The following is a 15478-nucleotide window of genomic DNA, read 5'->3' as shown; positions in this document are numbered from 1 at the left end:
ATTAAACTCTCTAAATCCTCAAGTCCAGGCGTCCTGATGAACTCCATCTCCCCATCAGGATCCACACGCTGCCGTCTACTCAGAGGGGCTTCTTGATTGCCATCCTCTTCGTCCCACCTCCTCCTTATGCCCTGGCGTGGGACAGGAGTTATCATTGTGGCAGGAGCATAGTACATACCAGCCACAATGTTGTGGATGTCGATATTGAAATAAGGCTGGGGCAAAGGAACTGTTGAAGGCTGTGGACTCCCTGAAGGTGGTGGCCTCCTCAAAGGGGATGGGGTTTTATTTTAATAGCACTGTGTATGTTTTATACAGCAGGAAAGCCTCACTATCAAAACAAGAAGTATTTACACAAGTTATATTACTGTAATCTTCCTATAACAGTGCATTAAAAACTATTTTATTTACATTTTAGCTGCATTTATAGGTGTTATACAGGGCTCTTCCAGTATCACGGCTTCACTGTTAGTCACACTGTGCACTTATTTCAATGCTTAAAAATATCTTCCCCCAAAAAATGCAGATTAAAATACATTTCTATTACAGTCTATTACTTTAGCACTTTCTTACTCCAGTGGTTCACATCCCCTTTGAGTCCAATTGTGTCTCCTCTCAAAAATTCGCCCTTTGTCGTAAATTACACTACTCCTAACTATTTTATTCACGACAGCTAGAAACAAAACCTTGCTGAACAGAATTGAAACAAACAGCTTGATATTTTTGCCTAAGCTGCACTCTACATTGCCACACTAGCTCCATTTATTTGTACCGATTGGTTTTGTTCAGCTAGCTGCCTTTCCTCACAGCCCCTTTCTCTCTCCGCTTTAACAACTCGACAAACACGGACAATGAAAAATCCTTAAAATAATAAGTTACTTCATGTTATTGTAAGTATTTTAACTTATTCTATTCACCCCATCAAAAAAAAAAAAAACTATAAACACTGAAAAACAATTACTTAGCTACATGCTAACTAGCCGTCTAGCTAATCTTTGCTAATACTCCTCGGCTTGACTTAGTAAACTTTAACAAACGTTAAGTAAACATTGGGACTTTTATGAAAAGCTGATGTTAACATATCTGAAAACATCAACACTGTTTTCTTCTTCCCTGCTCGTTTCACTGGAGTCTGCCATTTTGTCCGCTAGCTTTAGCATACTGATCGGGTACGTAAAGCGATTAGCCGAATAAAGATTAGCCGAACAGAATTTCTCAAAACCATCTAATCATATAAAACGATATTCCTGATTGCGGTTTTTTGTAATAACGCGGTGTTTAAAAGACTTTATACTTAAGTGAAAAAGAGGAAACTCAGTAACTCACCGTTCCAGGGGTCGTACAGTCCGCTCCATCCGGGCTCAGGATCCACATCCGGGTGCTGAGGCTCGGCTCCGCCCCCGAAGTTCATCATCGCTGCGCTGTAGAGTCGGTGTAGGAGTCAAATCCAGTAGTGGAGTACAGAGAAATCCGAAACAGGGGTGTAGCAAAAATGCCAAAAGATAATCCAAATCTTGCGACCTTTCAGAACCAGTATAAACCAACACTAACTAGTATAAAACAGCACTAACTAGTATAAACCAATATAAACCAGCGCTAACTAGTATAAACCAATATAAACCAGCACTAACTAGCATAAACCAGCACTAACTAGTATAAACCAGTATAAACCAGCACTAACTAGTATAAACCAACACTAACTAGTAACAAGAGTCAATAATGAATAAATAATAATAATAATCATAATAATAAGCTGAAATGTCCGGGAAGCCCAGGGAGTGAAGCATAGCTGAAGTTTAAGGCAGCATGTAGCTGTACAGTTAGAATTCAAGCTGTAGGACCAGTTTAAAGACGATACGACCTTAAAAAAAAAAAAAAAACTCCTGTTTACGGCATCTACCGAAAACCTCCGAGAAAAACCGAACTGTACGGAAACCAGGAAGTGAAGTCCGTAAAAAATGCATTTACAAATTATATATTTTACATTTTATAATTTGCTCCTGCTGAACACACTCAGTGTCCTCAAGGTAGGATGATCTTTATCCTTTAATGCCACACTGTTTCTACAATAAATCATGTTAAAGTGACAGTGTTACAGTCTAATGTTATGTAGCACACAAGACACCTCATCTTGCCGTGAATTAGCCTAATGCTAGTTACCGTGCTAGCGAACCTGGCTACTGGTTTAAACTACACAATAAAATCATTAAGCTCGGTTTAAGAATTTATTTTATTTCCACAATGAAATATTTACCCCATTAGAAGTCCATTCTTAACAACCCCTTCTCCTGGTTTTAATAAAATAAATCGTGCTTAGCTTTGTGATTCAGCAGCTAGCGCGCTAACGGACTTTAGCCGATTTTTTGCGATTTCAATGACAGTGTAATATTTGGACTAATCATATCTACCGAGAGAACTTGTATATTTGTTGTAATTATTTAACACTTTATTGGTTATATTAATGTGAATATGACATTTCTCCTAATAATAGTTCACCTGTTAGTGAACATGCTGCTGCTTTAAATTACACACTAAAATCCTGAACCGAGTTGATGAGCTCGGGTAACGAGAATTTAGTTTATTTCCATAATATAATATTTACCCATTTAAAAGGTGACTTTTCACACCCCTGAGTACTGGTTTTACACGAAATCATGACTAGACTAGTGATTTAGTCAGGTCTAAAGGACTTAGTTACAGATGTATGTTATCTACCTAGAGAACTTCGCTAATCATTTCATTTACACAGTTAGCATCATGCTAGTTATCGTGCTAGCGAACTCGGCTACTGGTTTAAATGACACAATAAAATCCTTAAGCTTGGTCAAGAATTTATTTTATTTCCACAATGAAATATTGACCCTGTTAGTAGGTCACTTTTAACAACCCTGACTACTGGTTTTACACTAAATCATGATTAGCCTTGTGATCCGCTAGCTAGCGCGCTAGCGGACTTTAGCCGATTTTTACCGATTTAAATTACACTGTAATAGTTGGACTAATTATATCTACATGTCTATTTGTTGTAATTTGTACACATTTTATCGGTAAATATAATATAAATATAATGTTTAGCCTAATGTTAGTTAAGCTGCTAGTGAACTTGGCTGTTGTTTTACATTACACACAAATCCTGAACGAGTTGATGAGCTTGACCAACGAGAATTTCATTTATTTCCACAATATAATACTCATCCCCATTAAAAAGTCACTTTTAACAACCCTGACTACTGGTTTTATACTAAATCATACTTAGACTACTGATTAATCAGCTCTCGCGCTAAAGGGCATGGTTACAGATGTACACCGATCAGCCATAACATTATGACCACCGACAGGTGAAGTGAATAAGACTGATGATCTCCTCATCATGGCACCTGTTAGTGTGTGGGATATATTAGACAGCAGGTGAACATTTTGTCCTCATAGTTGATGTGTTAAAAGCAGGAAAAATGGGAAAGTGTAAGGATTTGAGCGAGTTTGACAAATGGTGATGGCTGCACGACTGGATCAGAGCATCTCCAAAACTGCAGCTCTTGTGGGATGTTCCCGGTCTGCAGTGGTCAGTATCTATCAAACGTGGTCCAAAGCAGGAACGGTGGTGAACCGGTGACAGGGTCATGGGCGGCCAAGGCTCACTGATGGACGTGGAGAGTGAAGGCTGACCCATGTGGTCCGATCCACAAGACGAGCTACTGTTGCCCAAATTGCTGAAGAATTTAATGCTGGTTCTGATAGAAAGGTGTCCGAATACACAGTAAATCACGGTTTGTTACTTATGGGACTGCATAGTCAGGGCGCCCATGTTGACCCCTGTGCACCACTGAAAGCACCAACAATGGGCACGTGAGCATCAGAACTGGACCACGAAGCAAAGGAAGAAGGTGACCTGGTCTGATAAATCAAGTTTTCTTTAACATGGCGTGGATGGACGGGTGTGTGTGCACATGGCACCAGGATGCACTATGGGAAGAGGGCAAGCTGGCGGAGGCAGTGTCATGCTTTGGGCAATGTTCTGCTGGGAAACCTTTTGGTCCTGCCATCCATATGGATGTTGCTTTGACATGAACCACCTACCTAAGCATTGTTGCAGGCCATCTACACCCTTTCATGGTAACGGTATTTCCTGATGTCTGTGGCCTCTTTCAGCAGGATGATGCACCGTGCCCCAAAGCAAAAATGGATCAGGAATGGTTTGATGACCACAACAATGAGAATGAGGTGTTGACTTGGCTTCCAAATTCCCCAGATCTCAATCCAATCGAGCATCTGTGGGATGTGCTGGACAAACAAGTCCAATCCATGGAGGCCCCACCTCGCAACTTCCAGGACTTAAAGGATCTGCTGCTAACATCTTGGTGCCAGATACCACAGCACACCTTCAGGGATCTAGTGGAGTCCATGCCTCGACAGGTCAGGGCTGTTTTGGCAGCAAAAAGGGGACCAACAGCATATTAGGCTGGTGGTCATAATGTTATGGCTGAGCAGTGTATGGTATCTACCTAGAGAAGTTCACTAATGGTTTCATTTCCACAATATCATAGTGAGTATAAAGGTTTTAATAATTATACAGTATAATATTTTTTATAGATTTGGGTGGTGGACAGGGGCAGGAGGTTTTAGAGAGTTTAATCAGGTCACATGTACAGTGAATTTACACAATCTGACTGCTACAATTTTTCTGTTTCTTCACAAGTTAACTAATTATCAAACTCACTGCTTTATTAACTTTTATGCATTAATAGGAAAGTTTGATATTGTGTAATTGAAGAGTCATAATTCTGAGTCACAGAAAAATAATCTATTGCAGAGCCTGTGGATGTGCTGGAGGAATCAGCAGATACTCCCTCTGTCCTCCAGGTATGTGTCAGTTAAATAGTAATATTTTAACTTCATTTAAAACCTACAGGCCACTTTTTTCTAAGTGTGTGTGTGTGTGTGTTTGTGTGTATGTGTGTGTTTGTGTGTGTGTGTGTGTGTTAAGGTCATTGAGCCAATCCTGCAGCTGCTGCTTAATTTATTTCCTAAAGCCAATCAATGGATTTTACAAGGTTGTTTTTACTGTAAAGAATGTTAGTATAAATCTGATATGATAAGAAGCACTTATGATCTTCATGCTCTACATTTCACAGCCGCTCGATGCTGATGAGCCGGACAGTGCCTGCCGTGATGTTCAGTGTGTGTCTGTAGTCTCCTCCCTCTCCCAGGTATTCTACACTGCTGTAACTGAGATACAAACACACAAACATCCTTCTTTACAAGTTCTAATGTTAAGTTTTGACTGGCAATTTGGGTGATCAGTAAAGTGCTGTAATATCTTCATGTTGCATAAAATGACACATAACCCAGCACACTTGCTCATTTGACTGATGTAGGATACAACTAAGCTGAAAGATAAGGGTCTTACTCAACCAATGCTGCTTGGAAGTGTGCTGGAATTTGAACACAACCTTCTGATCAAGCCTTCTGTCACTGAGCCATTACAACCATGCCAGAGCAACACCATAACTAGTTTGCATTGATTCAGCTATTTCTCCCACTGAATTAATGGCACTTAAAGATTCCAGTGAAGCAGTGCAAGCTAGCTGTAGTGATGGCTTTGAGTCTCTGATAAGAAGGTTGTGTGTTCAAGTCCCAGCACAAAACATAACTTCCTTGATTGTAGCCTTGAGCAAGACACTTCTTCTTTTCTGTATTGATTTTGACCCATAGTTTGTTGTCTCTGTAGGACACAGTCCAGAAGGAAACCTGCACTAAGGGACTCAAAGTAGATATCCTCAGTTTTGTTGAAGATGTGGCAATAACCAACCCAAACACAAGAAGTATAGCTGTGGTGCTGGAAGAGAAAATTGTGCTTGATGATGTTGATGACCTGCCAAATGCATTTGCTTTACTTTTTGGTATCATTTATGCACTTAACATTGAGTACCCGAAGAAGTATACCTTCGAGGTGACCCAGACATTATTTCTGCACCTTGGCTCTCAGTGTACTGGAAGAGTGCAGTCATTGAAGAATAAGCTTCTGAAGCTGGATGTTTAATCTTGGCTGCTGTTTATAAAAAAGTTAACAGTTATCTATGCACTTTCATAGTTTTGTTATTGGAGCTGAGTTTGTTGGACTTGTTTGTTGAACTGTTCAAGCTGCAGCTGTGAAGCCATAGCAAAGTCATTTTTGGTCTTTTTCCATTGTTTTACCCAAATCTGATTTCTTAGAAATATACAGAATACTTGCTGACTCAAAAGGTTCAGACTGTAGTTTCATGGCCATAGCAGTGAATCCAGAAAAAGTCGTCGTTGTATATTTCTCAATATTTCATCTAGTTGTGTTTTGTATTCAGTGATTATTTGTTCTTTTTATTTGTTTTGGTCTCAAAATCTCTAACACTGCTTTTTTCACTCCTTGGACTCAGATTGTTTATGTACCATTGTTTAATTCAGGCTTACTCTTTTATAATTGGTGCAAAATTTTATATGGATTTTTTATTCCTATTTGCAATCTTTCTTTCATGTTTGTATCGATTTATTGCATTATAATTGATATTTTATTTAAGATAAATGATATTAATATTGAAAAGAGAGCTTTTTGTGAAATGTATATTCAGTACCATGAATAATGTCTGGATTTTTGGTTGTGGTCATTTGTTTCTGTTTACTGGAGAGTTATTGAGACTCAATGCCTTGGTTTTATTAAATGTTATTCAATAAATAATAGCATTTATTCAAGTTGGATTGACTCATATTCTGTCTTGGAAAAGTCTCTAAATATCTGTTCATTCTTAAACTCTTCCAGTAATCAGTTCTGCTGTTTGTAACACCTCAGCTTATGGACAGACTGAGATGCAGACAGATACCATAAGCACAGACACAGCTCTTATTTTATATGCCACCATTTGCTCTTTAAAGACTTGTCTCATTTGTTTTAAAATGGATTTGAATGGGCTTGAACACGCGTATGAAAACAAACAAAACGTTACACGTCTCATTATCAACTTCTTTGGAACATTTATTAATAAACTTGAACAAGCATCGGCTCTGTACATCCGACATTAACACTATAAACGTTTTACATAGAGTGCATTGTATAACGTAATGACATCACACCCAAATGAACCGTAATACATTCAATAAAACAAGAGTAGTTCGGCTGATGCCGTAATCTAACGAGTAAGAGTGCTATACTTAACACCCACACTTGCTCTTAGCTTATTAAGTTACCTGAAAACAAAATAACAAATAAGGCTTCTCTTTCACATAAACGATGTAAACATAAACCTTTTACTCTTTTAAGTACCAAACACGTCTTGAGCAAACCTCTTTAACTTTAGCTTAGTGGCTGGCTTTGTCATAATGTCAGCAACCATTGGCTCTGTAGGTGTTCCAAGATTACCTTGCCATCATTCACAGTTTCCTTTATAAAGTGCTACTTGATGTCAATGTGCTTGCACCTTTGCCTGTAAACTGGGTTTCTGGCTATTGCTATTGTACCTTGGTTGTCTTCATACACTTTTGTTTGTGCGTATTGGTATGTATCCATACCTTTGAGTAGCTACTCAAATACTCAAAGCTACTCAAAGGAATAGAGGGGAACCGCAAGTTGTGCTATAAGAAATGTGCAAAATGCTAAGTAAAGTGAAGTGGCTAAAAAGACATTGAAGCTCTCCAGCATGTTGATTAAAACATAAAAGAGGGCATCACATTTAGTGCTACATCACATACACACATATGGTCCACAGTGTCAGTGTGAAATGCCACAGAAATCACATTGTTTGTTTCTGGAATTAGCCTGAATTAGCATATTTATGTTTACATTATATATATGAAATTCCTCACAAATCACCATGAGCCAGTGTACGGTATATATACTTGCAATTCTGCATTCTTTATTCTTCTGTTCATTTGTTTATTTCAGACTTACATATTGCACACAGAACTTCTGGATAGTGTAGTGGACCAGCACCGTTACATCCTCCACAGACACCCTCACACATTCGTACAGCCAGCAGCCCTGCTCTGGCCAGTACTGACAGCATTTTTCCTAGAAACACATGCAGATTCAAAACCATTTAACCTTTACAAGCATTTCCAGAGCAAACTGTGTGCTATATTCATGTGTTTTACCTCTTTTCTCTCTCTTATGTTAGTCAGCATGACTATGGTGGCAGATTTGTGCTCCCAAACCATTCTCCAGAAACCAGCCACTGTCTCCGGTTTCGGACCTGCAAACAGACCTTTTTAAAGCTTTCCAGCAGAAAGTCATGACATTCAGTAAATTCATTCTGACATTCACTCTTCTGATCTGTATGCTGTGTAACGTGTGGGTGACTGCTTCTGTGTTAGAATCTTGAAAACTGATGAAACCCTCAGATGAAAGGTCACTTACACTAACTACTAGCTGTAGTTAACTTTAGGTCTACACATATTGACTGCTTTCTCCAGTGTCAGAGCTGCTTCACATAACAGTCTTTCCCTGAGACCATTATCAGGAATCCCACAGACTATTTTGTCCCTCACCATTGAGTCTCTAAAATCTCCAAATTCACAAGACTTACTTAGTGTGTGCAGTTCCGCAAGGTACTGGTCAAAACTCACTCCTTGTGTCTGGTCAGCAGAGAAAAACTTCTCAAAAGTGACATTCTTACTTGGCACGAAGTATTATGGAACATGTGCCACACACAAGACCTGAAATAATTGTTTGGTCTAAAAACCACACACCTGGCAACACACAAACATCATCTGACATTCACTGAATTGAACTAGATGACTGTTCCTGAGAAAATTCAGCAACTTATTATTTCAATCAATTTACGCACTAGGCTTTCTCACAACAAATCAATCTCACTGTTGGATATGTAATCTAATGATGATGAGGTAGTTCTAGGTTTCGCCTTGTTTTATATAAGCTGTATCCGATACTGCCATCCTGTGGTGAGATTGAGAATTGACCTAATACAGGAGACTTACTATCAGGTACCACAGAGTATAGAAGTAATGCATTAAGTCTCTTTATATACTTTCACAAGAAGACCAGCCTGTAACCACTTAATGAAATAAAAATAATAAATGAATTATATGACTTGAATGAAATTTGTTTTTATACTTGTACTTCTTGATATAATAAATAGCTTTTCTTTTCTTTTCTTTTCTTTTTTAAACACTTCAGTTTCAGACATCTGAATCAGTGTTTATAAGTTAGGTCTGGTGATTAATTTCAGCTGGAGGATGTAGAAAGAAAACAAGGCCTGTCCCTGCACTTTCCTTCACTTAAAGCACTCTGAAATTTCCTTCAGGATGAATGTAAAAGTTTACAGAATTGCCATATTTGGCTGACGGTCTGTGTGCTCAGCTGTTTAAAGAGGCAGAAGGCCATCATACAGAGGTGGCAGCAGGAATAACACAGGCTACTGACTTAACACCTTACTACACACTGTGTCACTTTAAATTTCATTCATCTCAGGTTACTTTTAGAAGCATTACTGCACTTTAAAGCTTTGGACCCTGTGTTTTCTATAATGTATAATTTTCATTTTGAATGTACTTTTTTGTGATTTCAGTATTTATACCCTATACTCTTATACTTACACTCTACCCATGTGTGTACTTACCCCCACTGTTACCCATAGCCCCTCCCTGCATGCTTAGTCTCGTCAGCACTGTGAATGTCATACATGTGTCTCAGACCTTGAGTCCAAGAGAATTATTATAGTTTCTGTCAGTTCTCATTTCACAATACAAATCAAATCCAGCTCCAAGAAGAGATTCAGGGTCTAAGGTGATCTGTTATAAAGAAGGTATAAGCTTTCATATACATTTCTTTAGTGTTAAGTTGTTGTTCATATTCTTCTTATTAACATGAGTTAATCATAATGGACTTTATACTGGACAATGGCAGCACACAGAGCGCTTACTCTAAATAAATGATGTTTATGATTATTTTTGTGTGATATGGTGTTGGAGTTGTAATTGAAACACTACCAACTAAAATATATCATCCTATCATCACATACTCTCCCATCCAGCATGTCTAGACAAACATGCGTACACATGCACACGTGCACACAATCTTGGTATTTCCAATGACCTTCGTATTGGTGTAGATATTTAATGGAACATGCCATTTCAGAGGCTTGTACCAATCACTGTAGTTCCATAAAGCTCAGTCTTTACAATATGAATAGGTAAAAATCATCTTCTGTTGTGACCTAAATCTTTATAAACTACTGTGTTGAGACAGTGTGTAGAATTCATGCACTTGTCAGCCGTAAGAGTGTTTTATATTCTGTTGTTTCATAAGTGCTTCATAAGCCCAAGAAAAAAGACATGATTTTGAACAGTGATCGAAATTAGTGAGAGGCTAATCAACCCACTATAAAATAACTTTTACTGATAGGTGCTGTAAAATATACTCCACTTGTTTGCAGCTGGTGTTTTATTATGTAGTAATAGTTGCAGTGGTCTGGGAAAATACTGGACTAAAACAGATGGATTTCAAGAGGAAATAATTTATCTGGGTCTGGGATCTTCCAGTGCACAAGTACCTTTATTTGTCAAATGATCCTTATCATATTTTTTATTCCCTGCCCTTGAGCATGAAGTTGTTTAATTTCCGACCTAAAATGTCAGCAAAATACAACAGGTTTAAGAAATGTATGCCAAACAATTTGAAGAATTCTGACTGAACAAAAGTGAAGCAAACAGATTTCTTCAGCAGGGGGTATCTGTCTCGTAAGCTGTTTAGTGAAGAGGAATTCTGCAGTATGATTAATGCTGTCACACCTGACTAATGGTGTCTGAACTCAAGCCACCCTACACTTGGAATAAATGAGGGACGCTGTGTCCACCTGTGTCCAGGGGGTGATGTTTCACAGCGAGGGTCTGAATTCATCTATCTAATAATCCCACTCCTAATCAAACCCAGCCTTAGATATGATTTAAATTATGGTAGAATAACTATGTTACTCATATGGGAAATGTCTCAATCAATAATGCTTTACATTATGGTCCCCTTAAATGATATTATTTAACATTAGTTTACATAAACAAACCATGTATGTCAGTATTAATATACCCCGCCTACTGCTGAACAACAAAAGCTAGATTTCAGTTCACCACCAGGTAAAACAATTAGTTTGACTGAACTCAATAAATTGGTTGCTGCATTTATTGTTGAGGAGATGCAGCCACTCTTCACTGTGAAGGCGCCGACATTTTGTAATATCATCAGCAAAATCAGGGAAATGGACAGGGGCCGTGCTCTCCGATCGCAAAACCTTTACAAGCTTTTTGGACAAGGCATATATAGAAATGGAGGCAGACCTGAAGAAAACATTTGCAGATTGATCTAATTTTAGAATGACTTTAGGAAGACTATATTGCACTCTTTAATGTCTTTATTAACTTGGACTGTGAGTTTACTTTGTAATGTAACACATATAGGTTTCTATGTGTATAAAATGAAAAGAGAACGAGTCTACTGGTCAAATTTAAGAAAAAGTATCGCAAAAGTAATGTAACGCGTTACTTTTTATAAAAAATAACTAAGTAATGCAATTTGTTTTTAGGGAGTAACACAATACTGTAACGCATTACTTTTAAAAGTAACTTTCCCCAACACTGAATATAATATATAATATAAATAATAATATAAAATCAAATATATAATATATTTGTTATTTTTCACATTTTAGTAAACCATTTAAAGGTTGTGAAATTCTGTAAAAATGATCTGTATATGAGTGAAAAATTCAGTTTGTGTTGCGTTTAAAGGAAACTTTTATACATATACTGATGGCTAAAAATAATCAGAATGAGACCGCAATAGGAACAAATATAAACATTTATTTAAGCAAAGTCTATAAGAAGTATACAAATAAGTTTATTTCTAAACAATTCTATATATGTATTTACAATCTATAGGCTATTGATGGGAATAGGGGGAGTGGGATAGGAACAGAGGGATAGATTAATAAGGGATGATTATTAAGGGATGAGGGATCTTAAATGCTAAGGTTAAGCCCTTCTTCAGGTCCTGGGGTTCACTGTACAAACCTGTAGGAAAGAAAAGAAATTTTTTAAATATTAAGTTGATCAAAAATAGAAATAAAATGATTTCATACTTACGTGTGGAGCCTGAGCAATGTAGGAAAAAGAAGTGAGAGAAAAGAAGATGAAATGAAACAGAGGAAGAAAAGATGAAGTGGGTAAGGGGAAAGACATTGCTCAGAGCTCCTCCAAAATGTCCATCATCAGCTGGACGTGCAGCTTGAGGAGTCGCTGAACTGTGGTGGCTAAGGCTGCTGGGTCACTGTAGAGCTCCAGAGGCTGAGTGAAGAGTACTTCAGCAAGCTCTGTAAGGTAATCCTATTGACAAATTCCACACACATCCAACATAGTGTCACTGAGTTTAAGATACAATCCTGAGAATTTGTGGATCGTGGCATCAGAAGATATTCAACACTTACAATAAGCACTGTGAAGTACAGCTCTGCTGCAGGCTCCCACACGTCCACGTCCCACATGCTGAAGAGCGCAAGCAGGCGCTCCAAGAAACCTCCCTTAAACTTTTGGAAAGAAAGACAAGCTTCATTAATGCCATGTCTTATCAGGTTTAAAAAATATGGAAAAAGAAAACCAGATCAAATAGACCATGTTCTGAAACTCAAACATTGCTTAGAAATCTCCTGATAAGACACTTACTGGCTGAGGTTTTGAGCCATTTATAAAGTAGCTGAAGAAAATCAGCTCAAAAAAAAAACATCCAGGAAGTTGTAGTGGTGGTCCTGCACAGAGTAGAAAAGATACAAAAATAAATTAGCTTTACATATTGGAGTCCTGTTTTCTATATTAGCAAAATCTGTTATCTTTAAACATCTGTCATTTCACACAGGCGTTTATTAGTAACCCTCTGTAACCCTCCCAGATTCAGCCTTAAGAGAACAAATTAAAGTGAACACAATTAGTCACTGCAATTAACAAAAGTTTTGTGATGCCACAACGAATAATCCCTTACCTGAATGCCAGTGAAACAGTCCTCTATGGAGGACTCATAAGGGAATTCCTGCAAATGACAAAAAGCTGAAACTCAAGATCTATTTCACAAACGTGAGCGTCTAATAATCATCAAGGTCAATTCTCTTCCTCAGAGTAATTAAGTCTGTGATTACCATGTGATTCAAGCTGCTCGTCTTGGTGGATTTAAACCAACAAAGACGGCTCTGTGGGCCCCTTATCATCCCCAGGAAGTATGTTTTCATTTCCACTGACTGAAAATAGAGAAACAAAACTAAACATTAGAACTTGTAAAGACGGGTGTTTGTGTGTTTGTATCTCAGCTGCTGCACTGTAGAATACCTTGAACTGGGAGATGGAGGCCTGTGCAGAGAGGAACTGAATATTACACCAAGCGCTGATCAGCTCACCAGCATCGAGCGGCTGTGAAAAGTAGAGCAGGAAGATCATGAGTGCTTCTGATCACAGCAGTTTCATACTAATATTCTGTCACTTACAGTAAAAACAACCTTGTAAAATCCAGTGATCAGCTTTAGGAAATAAATGAAAGCTTTGGTTACCAGAAAAACAGGTGAAGGGTCTTGAGGTTGTTCTGTGGGCAGCAGCTGGATGTTCGGCTCAACAAACTTAAAACACACAAACACAATTAGTCACTGCAGTTCATAACATTTTGTGATGCCACAATGAATAATCCCTTACCTGAATGCCAGTGAAACTCTCCTTATCACTGGTATAATAAGGGAATCCCTGTAAAAGACAATTAGATGAAACTCAAGATCTACAACCACATTTCACAAAAGTGCTCTTCTAAAAATCATGTCAGTTGAAAAATGTCCATTCTCTTCATCAGAGTAATAAAGACTGTGATTACCTCGCGAGTCAAGCAGTGTGTCTCTGCGCTTTCAAACCAGCAGAGCCGACTCTCTGGACCCCTCATCATTCCAATGATGTCTCTGCTTATGTCCACTGGCCAGAAATAGAGAAACAAAACTTAACATTAGATCTTGTAAAGAAGGATGTTTGTGTGTTTGTATCTCAGTTACAGCAGTGTAGAATACCTGGGAGAGGGAGGAGACTACAGACACACACTGAACATCACGGCAGGCACTGTCCGGCTCATCAGCATCGAGCGGCAGTGAAATGTAGAGCATGAAGATCATAAGTGCTTCTTATCATATCAGATTTATACTAACATTCTTTACAGTAAAAACAACCTTGTAAAATCCATTGATTGGCTTTAGGAAATAAATGAAGGATTTTCTTACCAGAACGACAGCTGAAGGTTCTTCGTGTGGTTCGGTGGGCAGCAGCTGCAGGATTGGCTCAATGACCTTAACACACACACAAACACACACAAACACACACAAACACACACACACACACTTAGAAAAAAGTGGCCTGTAGGTTTTAAATGAAGTTAAAATATTACTATTTAACTGACACATACCTGGAGGACAGAGGGAGTATCTGCTGATTCCTCCAGCACATCCACAGGCTCTGCAATAGATTATTTTTCTGTGACTCAGAATTATGACTCTTCAATTACACAATATCAAACTTTCCTATTAATGCATAAAAGTTAATAAAGCAGTGAGTTTGATAATTAGTTAACTTGTGAAGAAACAGAAAAATTGTAGCAGTCAGATTGTGTAAATTCACTGTACATGTGACCTGATTAAACTCTCTAAAACCTCCTGCCCCTGTCCACCACCCAAATCTATAAAAAATATTATACTGTATAATTATTAAAACCTTTATACTCACTATGATATTGTGGAAATGAAACGATTAGTGAAGTTCTCTAGGTAGATACCATACACTGCTCAGCCATAACATTATGACCACCTGCCTAATATGCTGTTGGTCCCCTTTTTGCTGCCAAAACAGCCCTGACCTGTCGAGGCATGGACTCCACTAGATCCCTGAAGGTGTGCTGTGGTATCTGGCACCAAGATGTTAGCAGCAGATCCTTTAAGTCCTGTAAGTTGCGAGGTGGGGCCTCCATGGATTGGACTTGTTTGTCCAGCACATCCCACAGATGCTCGATTGGATTGAGATCTGGGGAATTTGGAAGCCAAGTCAACACCTCATTCTCATTGTTGTGGTCATCAAACCATTCCTGATCCATGTTTGCTTTGGGGCACGGTGCATCATCCTGCTGAAAGAGGCCACAGACATCAGGAAATACCGTTACCATCAAAGGGTGTAGATGGCCTGCAACAATGCTTAGGTAGGTGGTTCATGTCAAAGCATCATCCATATGGATGGCAGGACCCAAAAGGTTTCCCAGCAGAACATTGCCCAAAGCATGACACTGCCTCCGCCAGCTTGCCCTCTTCCCTTAGTGCATCCTGGTGCCATGTGCACACACACCCGTCCATCCACGCCATGTTAAAGAAAACTTGATTTATCAGACCAGGTCACCTTCTTCCATTGCTTCGTGGTCCAGTTCTGATGCTCACGTGCCCATTGT

At 38.6% G+C, this 15478-nt stretch overlaps 2 long non-coding RNA genes across 2 annotated transcripts; both read right to left on the bottom strand.

The window, feature by feature from the left end:
- Positions 1-12694: 12694 nt before the first annotated feature.
- On the bottom strand, positions 12695-13249 carry LOC131350697 (uncharacterized). Its single transcript, XR_009204292.1, has 3 exons — positions 13161-13249; positions 13007-13054; positions 12695-12776 (listed from the first exon to the last, which is right to left on the bottom strand). It is a non-coding gene; the product is annotated as an uncharacterized LOC131350697 (long non-coding RNA).
- Positions 13250-13361: 112 nt separating this feature from the next.
- LOC131350692 (uncharacterized) lies at positions 13362-14171 on the bottom strand. Its single transcript, XR_009204291.1, has 4 exons — positions 14064-14171; positions 13877-13971; positions 13705-13752; positions 13362-13428 (listed from the first exon to the last, which is right to left on the bottom strand). It is a non-coding gene; the product is annotated as an uncharacterized LOC131350692 (long non-coding RNA).
- Between the last annotated feature and the right edge of the window lie 1307 nt (positions 14172-15478).

This window comes from Hemibagrus wyckioides, unplaced genomic scaffold (genome assembly GCF_019097595.1).
Source record: "Hemibagrus wyckioides isolate EC202008001 unplaced genomic scaffold, SWU_Hwy_1.0 Contig8, whole genome shotgun sequence".
Lineage (NCBI taxonomy): Eukaryota > Metazoa > Chordata > Actinopteri > Siluriformes > Bagridae > Hemibagrus > Hemibagrus wyckioides.
Note: the sequence above shows the minus strand (reverse complement) of the source record. Positions and strands in the feature narration are given on the sequence as shown.